The sequence below is a fragment of the Stegodyphus dumicola genome, chromosome 7 (genome assembly GCF_044657685.1).
Source record: "Stegodyphus dumicola isolate Sdum_Otavi_A_Nest chromosome 7, ASM4465768v1".
NCBI lineage: Eukaryota > Metazoa > Arthropoda > Arachnida > Araneae > Eresidae > Stegodyphus > Stegodyphus dumicola.
Genome location: NC_140774.1, coordinates 21,382,523 through 21,392,708, shown reverse-complemented (window position 1 = coordinate 21,392,708; position 10,186 = coordinate 21,382,523). Strand labels below are relative to the sequence as shown.

Below are 10,186 nucleotides of genomic sequence, written 5' to 3'. Positions count from 1 at the left end.
TATTATTGTTTATGTATGCTTTGATAAATATTTAGTGAGAGAAAATTTAATTTATTTAAACTATTTTTTGTTTTGTTACTCAAATTTTTATATTGTTAAATGTATGAAATAGTTTAAATCTTGCTAAACGTACGGAAGTAAAATTCGTCTGCTAGGGAGAAGTTTATTTTTCGCGCTCCTAGAGGTCGCTGCGGTCGCCGAAAATACTTTTCTCGCGTGACTAAAAAGAAAAGCGCGGCAACCTGCCTGTGTTGTGAGATCATTGACATTCTCATTCCGAATGGTAGACAACGTTAGCTTTGCATCATTCCTAAAAACCACGTAAAACATCCCCAAATTAAACAATCCGCTCTTTAACATGACTTACAGAAGTTCGGGATCTAGCGCCGGACATGTCAGCGTCTAGCCGTAGGCTATGTATGCTGTTGGGGCGAAACCAGCGAATAGCGTCGAATTCTTTACTTTACGCTGCATAAACACATCCTACCTGTTCGGTACGTTGGACTTGTTTCAGGTGAGTGCTTCGGATCGTTCTTTTCTCGAAGTTTATTTAAATACTAATTGCTTTTCACGCGCGTCCTTCCATTAATGTTCATCACAGTTTTTCAATTATTGATCAAATTTTATTCGGATAACGAAAGCAAGTGCTGTCAGTTCATGGTATTACCTGAAATGTAATTTTAAATTGTATTCTAAGAAAACTGGGCGGTGGCGCTCGTGGCTGTGTGTGCTGTTCGAATGTGGGATAACAAAGTTCGGTAAGAAATACATACATATATCTCTATATATATTTTAATAGAAAAGTTAAATCGCGTATGCGAATATTAGAAGTATAAGTCTTTAGCTTTTTAATGAATACTGAATTTCGTAATCACTTTCATTTTAATCGCGTTTCACGGAGATGGCAACTTCTTATATCAAATTGCATCTTTCATTTTTATTAATTTTCGAGTTGACTTATTAATTCAGTTAAAAAAAGACAGATGGAATTAATTAATATTAATAATTATGAGAGGAAAAGGGGGAAAACTAATGATTTTTAAACTGTTTATTTTACAATGCTTGTTATTTTTTAGATTATTCATCCTAACTTTTGTAAATTGTACATTAATTCAATGTTCATCAAAAATGAAGAAAATAATAAATTTTCTGAATTGTTAATATAGAATTTTACGGAAAATTCTGACTTCAGTAGTGAAATTGACTACAACTTTATTAGAATTTAATAAATCGTACATCTCAAAATTTAGAAAAGAATAATGAATCTGTAATCTTCCTTCAAATTTTTTTTTTTGTTATTTCGCGTAAATGTTAAAAACACCACTAAAATTTAAAACACCATTATAAAATATATTTAGAGTTACAAATAAACAATTTCAGTTTTAATTATCAGTACATAACACAAAATTCTAAAGTACGATAGCAAACTACTAAGCTGACGTAAAAGAAATAATGCCTAATATAGTATACTGCCTAATATATATATATATATATATACTAATTCAGCGGATTTGCGGTTTTGCAGCTGAGAATGGGGGTTCGGTAAAACCATCGAAACTAGTCTTGTGAAAATTTTGTAAATATAACGCTGATTTTTGTTGTTTGACTTCTGAATTAGTATTTATTCGGCGTGTTATTGTGTCTTAATATATATATATATATTATAGCTAAGATTAAGTAATTGCAGTTATTATATCAGTGGTTCTTAATTTACGTTTCGCATCGAATCCTAATTTGAATTGACCTTACTCAGTGTTCCCAGGATTGAGTTCTGACCCCCTCGAAAGTTAAAAAAAAAGTCGATTTTTTTAAAAATTGTAATATGTATGATATGTTACAATCTGAATATTTCTACTCTTTTACTTAAAAAAAAAAAAAAAAAAAAAAAAAAAAACTGAAATGTTTCAGATTTTAAATTACGTCCAAAGGGGCGTTTTTAACATTTTGTGTGTTACCTTTCTTTATTAAATATCATGTTCCTCGCACTTAAACCATAAGATCCAGTGCAACAGCAATATCGCAAAATAGTTTTAAAACGAGCATATCTTTAGAATTTCCGATACAGAGACTCACGCGTTGGAGATAAAAATGTTTTTTCTGCACAACGTTGCCATTGCTCGCTTTGAAATCCTTGAGTTTGTTAATCAAAAATTCGTCAAAGTTTTAAAAAATAGGAAATCGATCATAAAACAAATTTCAAATTTCAAATTTGGTCTTCCACATGCTCATATTCGTTGGAGGATTACGTTATTCAAAATTCGATGACTCTATGTACCGTTATTTTATGACAATGTGAGAAATATACATACATTTACGCAGATTTTCATTATTTAATTTCTTCAAATATAATGCAGGACTCTAACATTTTATGGCAACAGTTTGAAAAGTGAACCGACATTTATCCGTCCGACGCAAAATGCCAAAACGAAAGTAATAGTCCTTCGGGACTCAAGTCCCTTTAGACTAAAAATAAAAAATAAAATAATAATAATAATAAAAAAAAACGACCCCCCCCAAAAAAAAAGTCGATCGAGAGTAAAAGATATAATTAAAAGAATTCCTATGATTAAAACTTCTGTAAATACACAAGCGTATAAAGCAACGATGGTATATGGTACTACTAACGGTACATTATATTATTTTTCGCGGTACAGTTTTTAAATAAAAGGTTTAAATGAATGTAAAACGACTCCCTACATATAAAAAATATAGATGCATTATGCTACCCGTATTTTTTATTCTTATTTGTGTGACACAAAATTTTAAAATTTCGAAAACCCATAGTTATAAAGACATATGTTACTCTTTTATATTGTGCTTAAGAAAGTTCATTCTGTTAATAAATAGAGTGAAATATAAAGGCTGAAATAAGTGCCAAATATAGTGTGCTTTTGTTTTCAGACACTTGTGTTTTTCAGTTTTATTTGGAAATATCAGTTCTTAAACATTAGGGAAATGACTTTATTTTTCTTTCTCATAAAAAACTTCTGTTTTTTAAAACCTGCTTGTTTGCAATGGCGCAAAGAATATTTAATTAAATTTGTATTTAAATTTAATTTTTTTAATTAAATTCAATTTATTCTTATGAAACAATTACTACTAAATATATATATATATATATATATATATATATATATATATACATTCAAAATGTTTTTGGCAAATTAAGTGTTCGGACACTTTGAATAAACAGACTGTATTTAACAAAAACATGAAAATAAAGGGACATTCAGTATTTTGTTGGGTATCCTCTGGCTGAAATTATACCTTTTAGGCGCTTTATTATGGATTTAACTAATTTTTCTGTGTACCATTTTGTTCCATTCCACCGTAAGAATTTTAATAGAGATTTCGAAGAAATATCATGTTTCCTTGTTCTTTTCTCCAACTCATTTCATACATGTTCGATAGGATTTTAGTCCAGACAATATGGAGGAATTTTGATAAAGTTAGAATAGCTGGGCTACAAACGAACATTTAGAACTGTAGGTTTAGAATCGCTGTCCTAATAGACCTTAAATGCACTTTTCATTGCAAGTTTTCTTGCAGATGCTTTCAGTTTTTCATTCAGAATATTTATATATTTATACTTTCTATAAAAACTAAGCTTTCCATCTCAGAGTTGGCGAAACGTTCCCAAACCATTATGCCTCTAACACCATTTTTAATAGCAAGCAATAAGTTTTTTGGATTGAATTCTTCATTTGGCTTCCTCACAATTAGTTATCTGTCCATCATACCCGAATGTATAAAATCTTGATTAGTCTGCTAATATAACATAGTTTCAACATGATAAATCTTTGCTTACTGTGGATTTTCCGGAATGTATGCGTATTTCCCACTTTTTTTTTTTTTTTTGTTTTTTGTTGTTGTTGTTGTTGTTGTTGTTGACGAAGACATTCCTTCTTGCTGATCTGCCTTTGTATCCACGTCTCTTAATGACTCTTCCAACAGTTTCTGGATGAACTTTTATTGCAAACCACTTCTAAATGCACTGCAAATTTTATAAAATTAAGTTTTCGATCTTGTTTCACTTTTCGCAGAATAAATCTCCGATTTCTTGGTGTTAAATGTAGTTTAGACTTCAGTTTGCACTTTCAATAGTTCTACGGAATTTCCATAATTTTATAACACCCAAGTTCTTTGAACGCTTTTTATCAAGTATTTTTTGGAAATTTCGAATACTCTTTCTTATCAAAATCGTAAAAAACAACCTTATATTTAGCGTAGGTATAATGAAACACTCAATCGATTTTGAGGGCAGCTAAAGGTCCCTCCTCATCAGGAGAAAGAAATACATAGAAAGAAGAAAATAGGAATCACAGAAACACGTGGTGCTTATCAGCACTGCACGTGGTTATAACTAGATTTTTAATCAGAGTTGCACTGGCCGCCTACTTTTACTGAGCCAGGCTGTCTGATCAAGCATAAAGAAATATTAGCGAAGTTAAAATAGGGAGCGAGGGGCAAATGCACATTACGCTCAAAATCTGAACTTCAAATAAAATGATTAAAAATCTAGTTATAACCACGTGCAGTGCTGATAAGCACCACGTGTTTCTGTGATTCCTATTTTCTTCTTTCTATGTATTTCTTTCTCCTGATGAGGAGGGACCTTTAGCTGCCCTCGAAATCGATTGAGTGTTTCATTATACCTACGCTAAATATAAGGTTGTTTTTTACGATTTTGATTGTCACATTAGCGTGTTTCTCTTCTAGTCTACTCTTTCTTATATTGTTTAAAATGATGAATAATGGTGTTTCCTTAATTTGTAACGTTGTGTTATGTTCTCTACAGATATGGAAGTGTTGAAGTATTTTGCTAAACAAGTTATGATTTCCAAATGCAGACGGTAATTTTTCTGATATATTTTCATTTAAATAAAAGATTATGACCAGAAACATCGTTTCTCAAAACATTTGAACAAAATTTTGGGAGTGTCTGAATTATTATGTTAGTTACTGTTTAACACTTTTCGAAAAAAATATTTTATTGCAATTAATATTTTGATGATGTTTATTTTGCATCAAGGAAGGCCTAAACTAAAAAAAATAATCCATTAAAAAAATTTGAAGTCTCTGTTTCAATATTTAATACGAGATCTATGCAAATAAAATTCAACGCTACAAGTGTACGAAAACAAATGTGCGCAACCTTAATATAAATTTATAACATCGAATCGTAATTATGATGAGATTTTTTATAGTAATAAGAAAAACGTCTTTTCGTTCATATTGTTTCGAGAACTTTTTAAGATTATGACATTATTATAATATTATCATCATGTTACTCTAAATAAGAGCAACTACGATTATGCTATTTTTATATTTTTTTGTCTTAGATGTACACTACTCAACACAATTAAGGGATATTATGATTTTGGATATAAACGGCGGATGAGGAAATGTTTTGATGTATGATGTACAAGTGTTTTAAGATATGACAAAAGGAAAAGAAACAACCAACAAGGAGTAATTAAAGTTTGCTGACGGTACTTGTGGGTAAACAAAAACTGCACAATATTATACAAACAAACAAAAAATGTGATTTCTCGGAAACAACATAAATATCAGTAAGAGGTATGGTTTTCCCTGATCGAAAGCAATGTCGCGCACTGACCAGGCATGAACTCGATGAGGTTTTCAATGAGGGACTGAGGTATTCTCTTTTACTCCTGTAGAAGAAAGCTTTCAAACTCCTGATTTGTTTCTGGGAGTAAGAAACGACTAGCAGCCCTTCACTCTAGAATGTCCCAAACACACTCTAAGGATTCATTTCTACGTGGGGAACATGCTGGCCAGCCCATTTGAACGACTCCTTCGTCGAAAAGGAAATTGTTCATCAGCTGAGCACGATGTGGTGTGGCGTTATCATCCTTGAGAATGACTTCATCTCGATTTCTGCAACGTAAAGGACCAAAATCGGCCCGAGGTTCTCATCTCTATATCGGGTAACGGTAAGTGCTCCATTCCTGATAAGTTTAAGTCGGTGCAGCCATTGACAGGAATACCGGCACAGACCATAACTCCGCCTCTGCCAAAGGGGACACTTTCATGCACAAATTTAGGAATATTCCCTATACCAGGTTCTCATCCGATAGGAATCCACCTTGTACGTTAAATTTATACGTTAGGTTGTACGCTATACCAGGTTGTACGTTAAAGCGGGACTTGTCCGTGAAGAGCATGTTTCTCCACTTATCTCGTCCCCATCTGATATGCTCCTGTGCCCCCCACCTTTTTGCGGGCAGCACGGTGGTTCTGTGTCAACGAAACACAAACCGTAAGTCTGCGAGCATATAAGTCCACAAGGTGGAGTCGGCTTCGAGCAGGTAAAGTCGAAACTGTGGTAGCAGTAGCAGTCTGAAGGTGCTATTGCAAGAAAGAGGCGTTAATAGTGCGGTTTTTTCTGGCAGTTATTGTTAAATGCTGATCTCATTTTGTGTTGTTGCAAGCATACGACCTTGTCCCAAACTTCGGCGAACATTTCCAGTTTTCCAAAAATTATTCCATAGTCTGGACTTCCACTTTGAGAAATTCCTAACTCTTCCGCTACAACGGGTTGTGTTTGAGCCGCCTTTAAATGACCGATTGCCCTCCAGGTTACAGATTCAGCTAAATCATATTGCTGAGATATCGTGTTCATTGTCACAAAATATTCAACGCGTATCAGTTGTTTTTAATCTCCTCCTACAAGACGAATGCTGCAGGTCGTTTTTCAGCCCTTATCTGAAACGAGTAGTTTTTGATGTCACAGACAAAATTTCCATATTCCGTAAACGTCATAATTTTCTAACCTCTTCTATTTCATTTTTGCTTAAAAAATTGTCGGTTATATGGTTATTTCATACCAAACTCACAATATCCTCTAATTGTTTTGAGAAGTGTTTATATATTAAAATACAATAAAAAAATTACATTTAGTATATATTTCGTCAACAAAGCAAAAAGCAAACATTTTGCAACAAAATGTTTTTGGTGGGGGTACGTGCGCAATTAAATACCTTAAGAAGATAAGAAAAATGTTTTAACATTTATTTTTAATACTGTTTATTATATTTAGAAGTATTAAAAATATTTAATTAACTTACAGCTATTAAACTAATGAGGGTAAAATGTATTGCGAATTTTTAGAAGTTACACTAGCTCAGTTAAAAAGTTAAAAATTTGATCCTTCGGCTCATTCAATGATCCTTTAATAGAAATATTGAATCATCAGTTAAACAGTTATATTTTATTTTTATAAGTTGTTTCACAAAAATGCATTTTAGTTTTCAAAACAATAATTTATGTAATATATTGTCAATGAATGATGATTTATGTAATGAAATATATTAATTATTACACATAATAAATGATTTATGTAATACCGGGTGACCCGAAAGTCCGTTAACATTTCAAAATTCAGTAGTAGGAATAATGTAGGTAGAGAGGTAAAAATTCACACACATGTTTGAAATGACATGGGGTTTTATTGAAAGAAAAAAAAAAAAAAAAAAAAAAGAAGGGGGGGGGGCAACATATGGCGCTGGGAAGCAAAATGTTAGTGACGCCGCTTGAGAATCGTTTATGAAATGAGCTATTGTGAGAAAGGGAATCAGTCCCTTCATGACTTTGTCTCCTTTTTATCCTCGCCTCCAGGTGTAGCGCACTGTGTGATGTGGATTTCTTACATGAATCCTGATCGGACCATTTTTCTTCGAGGAAATGCGTGGTTCTGCTATTCAAACTGTCAATGTGACGGGTGCGAGTTATGCTGATATGTTACAGAATCGCATCATCCCTAATCTGGCTGATAAACACCTGTTGGAAAGTATGACTTTAATACAGGATGGCACTCCATCTCATATTGCTACACGTGTGAAAGATCTCTTGCACACATCGTTTAGTAAGGATCGCGTTCTGAGCACCACTTCTGTCATACTTGTCCTCTCAGGATTGTGATTATTTATTGGCTGTGGGGTTACCCCGCGATCTTCCGACCTCATTAAAAATGCTAAAAGACAACATCCGACGGCAGTTTCTCACCATACCTACAGATATACTATACAGTATGTAATTTTTTCTGCCTGTTGATGTTCAGAACATTGTCCCTCGACTACAGGGATTGTTGATGAATGACGGCCGGCACGTTGAAAATTTCTTATAAAGAACATATTCCTTGGCAAAAATCGAGTGTTATGCTAATTATTACTTTTGTTATCTTCTGAAGCACCGTCTGTTGGCCGTTTTAAGAACTTTTTTTTTTTTTTTTTTTTTTTTTTTTTTGGCTTTTAATAAAACCTCAAACATTTCAAGCATGTGTGTCAGTTTTTACCTCTTTACCTACATTATTCGGAAAATCATTGAATTTTCAAATGTTAACGGACTTTTAGGTCACGCGGTATGTCATTAATTGTAATATCCAATTGTGGCCGATGTAGTGTCTTAGACCCAGATAATGTCAAATAATCTTTTTGCGTTATCTAAAACAGTTATTAGGTTATATATACACTATACAAAATCTATATTAATTAGGACAGAATTACTGATTTTATCACTCACTTCACTGAACATACGGCTTCTCCGCCGAAAGCCTGTCCCTAATTTCTCGTTCTTCTACTAGAGGGCGCTACTTACTTTATGAAGACCAGACTCTTCATTAAAAAATTATATAATATATTATTATTATATGTAATATATTCGTTTTTTATCTATTATTTAACTATAACCAGGACTATCTTAAGCCTTAAATGCAACCTTTTCAAGGGTTCTTACCATATCCATTTTCTTTATTTTTATGACGTATAAATGGGGGCCCCATTCAGTCAGTTCGGGGACCTAGTCGAGCGTTTTTTGAAAAGCTCCTAACGACCGTTTTCCTTGTTTTTTACGGGAAGGATAAATTGTAGGGCTATCTTTGGAGACCCATAAGGTTATAGGTCCTCAAAGGCTGATCATCGCTAGGCCCAAAAGGCTCGAATTTAGGACCTTTTTAAGCAGAACTCAAAACATCCTTTAAATTGCTGGTTCTCAATTTATTTTACTCCACGCTTCTTTTTTCACCATGGCTAGAACACGTTCCTTCCTCCTTTCCAAAACTCGAGAAATACGTATGCGTTTATTTAAATTGACATAATTTTTTTTTTTTTTTAATGTTTTACAAATTAAATAATAAAATATATAGAAAATGCAGATAAATATCAATACTTTAATTAATGTAGTTTTTTTATATTCATAAACTAAAAAAAAATATACTTAACTGTTAAATAAAATGCTGATCGCATGATTTTAGAATGCAGTTATGAACTTGGAATCATTTAAAATTTAGGGTGTGGTCTCACATTATAAATTCAGGAGGTCTTGAGTATAATTGTGCCCTTTTCTCTGTTCCGAGTTTGTAGTTTTTTTAAAATTAATAATGTATGTGGTAAAAAAGGGGGGGGAGTTTTTAGATTTTATATTACGCCCAAAGGGACTCTTTTTTTTTTTTTTTTTCGTTTTGTGTGTTACCTTTATTTATTTAATATCATCTTCTTCGCACTTAAGCCATAAAACTCAATTCAGCAACAATATCACAATATAATTTAAAAAGAGCATATCTTTAGAATTTATGATACACAGTCTCGCGCGCAGGAGGTAATTTCTTTTTTCTCCTCTGCAGTGTTGCCATTGCTCGCTTTAACATCGTTGAGTTGCTAATCAACAATTCGCTAAAGTTTTACAAAATGTGAAATAGATAATAAGAAAAAATCCAAATTTGGGCTTCCAGATGCCTATATTCGAGAGGAGGACTACGTTACTCAAAATTTGATGTCTCTAGGTACCGTTGTTTCTTCACAGTGTGAGAAATATATGTACATTAATGCAGATTCTTCATTATTTAAATTCTTTAAATATAATACAGGGCTGTAACATTTGGTGGCAACAATTTGAAAAAAGAAACGCAGTTTACAGTGAACCAACGCGAAATGCCGAAATGAAATTAATATCCCTTCTAGGCAAATTGCCCCTTTGGGCTAATAATATACGTTTATGTAAAATTTGCTACCATTTTAAAACATTTTAAATGTTTGCACATGAAACATTTTGTGTTGTTAAGCATTTTGTGAATAACTTTCAATCTGAAAAATGGACTAAGATTTTTTTATTTTTAATTTGGTCCCATCCCTTGGAAAATGTCTTAGATTCTGCTATAGTTACTATT

The 10,186-nt window shown here is 32.6% G+C and overlaps 1 protein-coding gene across 2 annotated transcripts in view; it reads left to right on the top strand.

Annotated features, from left to right (window-relative positions):
* The first annotated feature begins 229 nt into the window (after nt 1-229).
* The window catches only part of Mcr (macroglobulin complement-related), a 239,657-nt gene continuing 229,700 nt past the window's right edge, over nt 230-10,186 (top strand). Inside the window, exon 1 of one of the 2 annotated variants that reach the window (XM_085819950.1) lies at nt 230-514. The gene's annotated coding sequence lies outside the window, so the exon portion shown is untranslated. The other variant, XM_085819951.1, reaches the window with a different exon arrangement.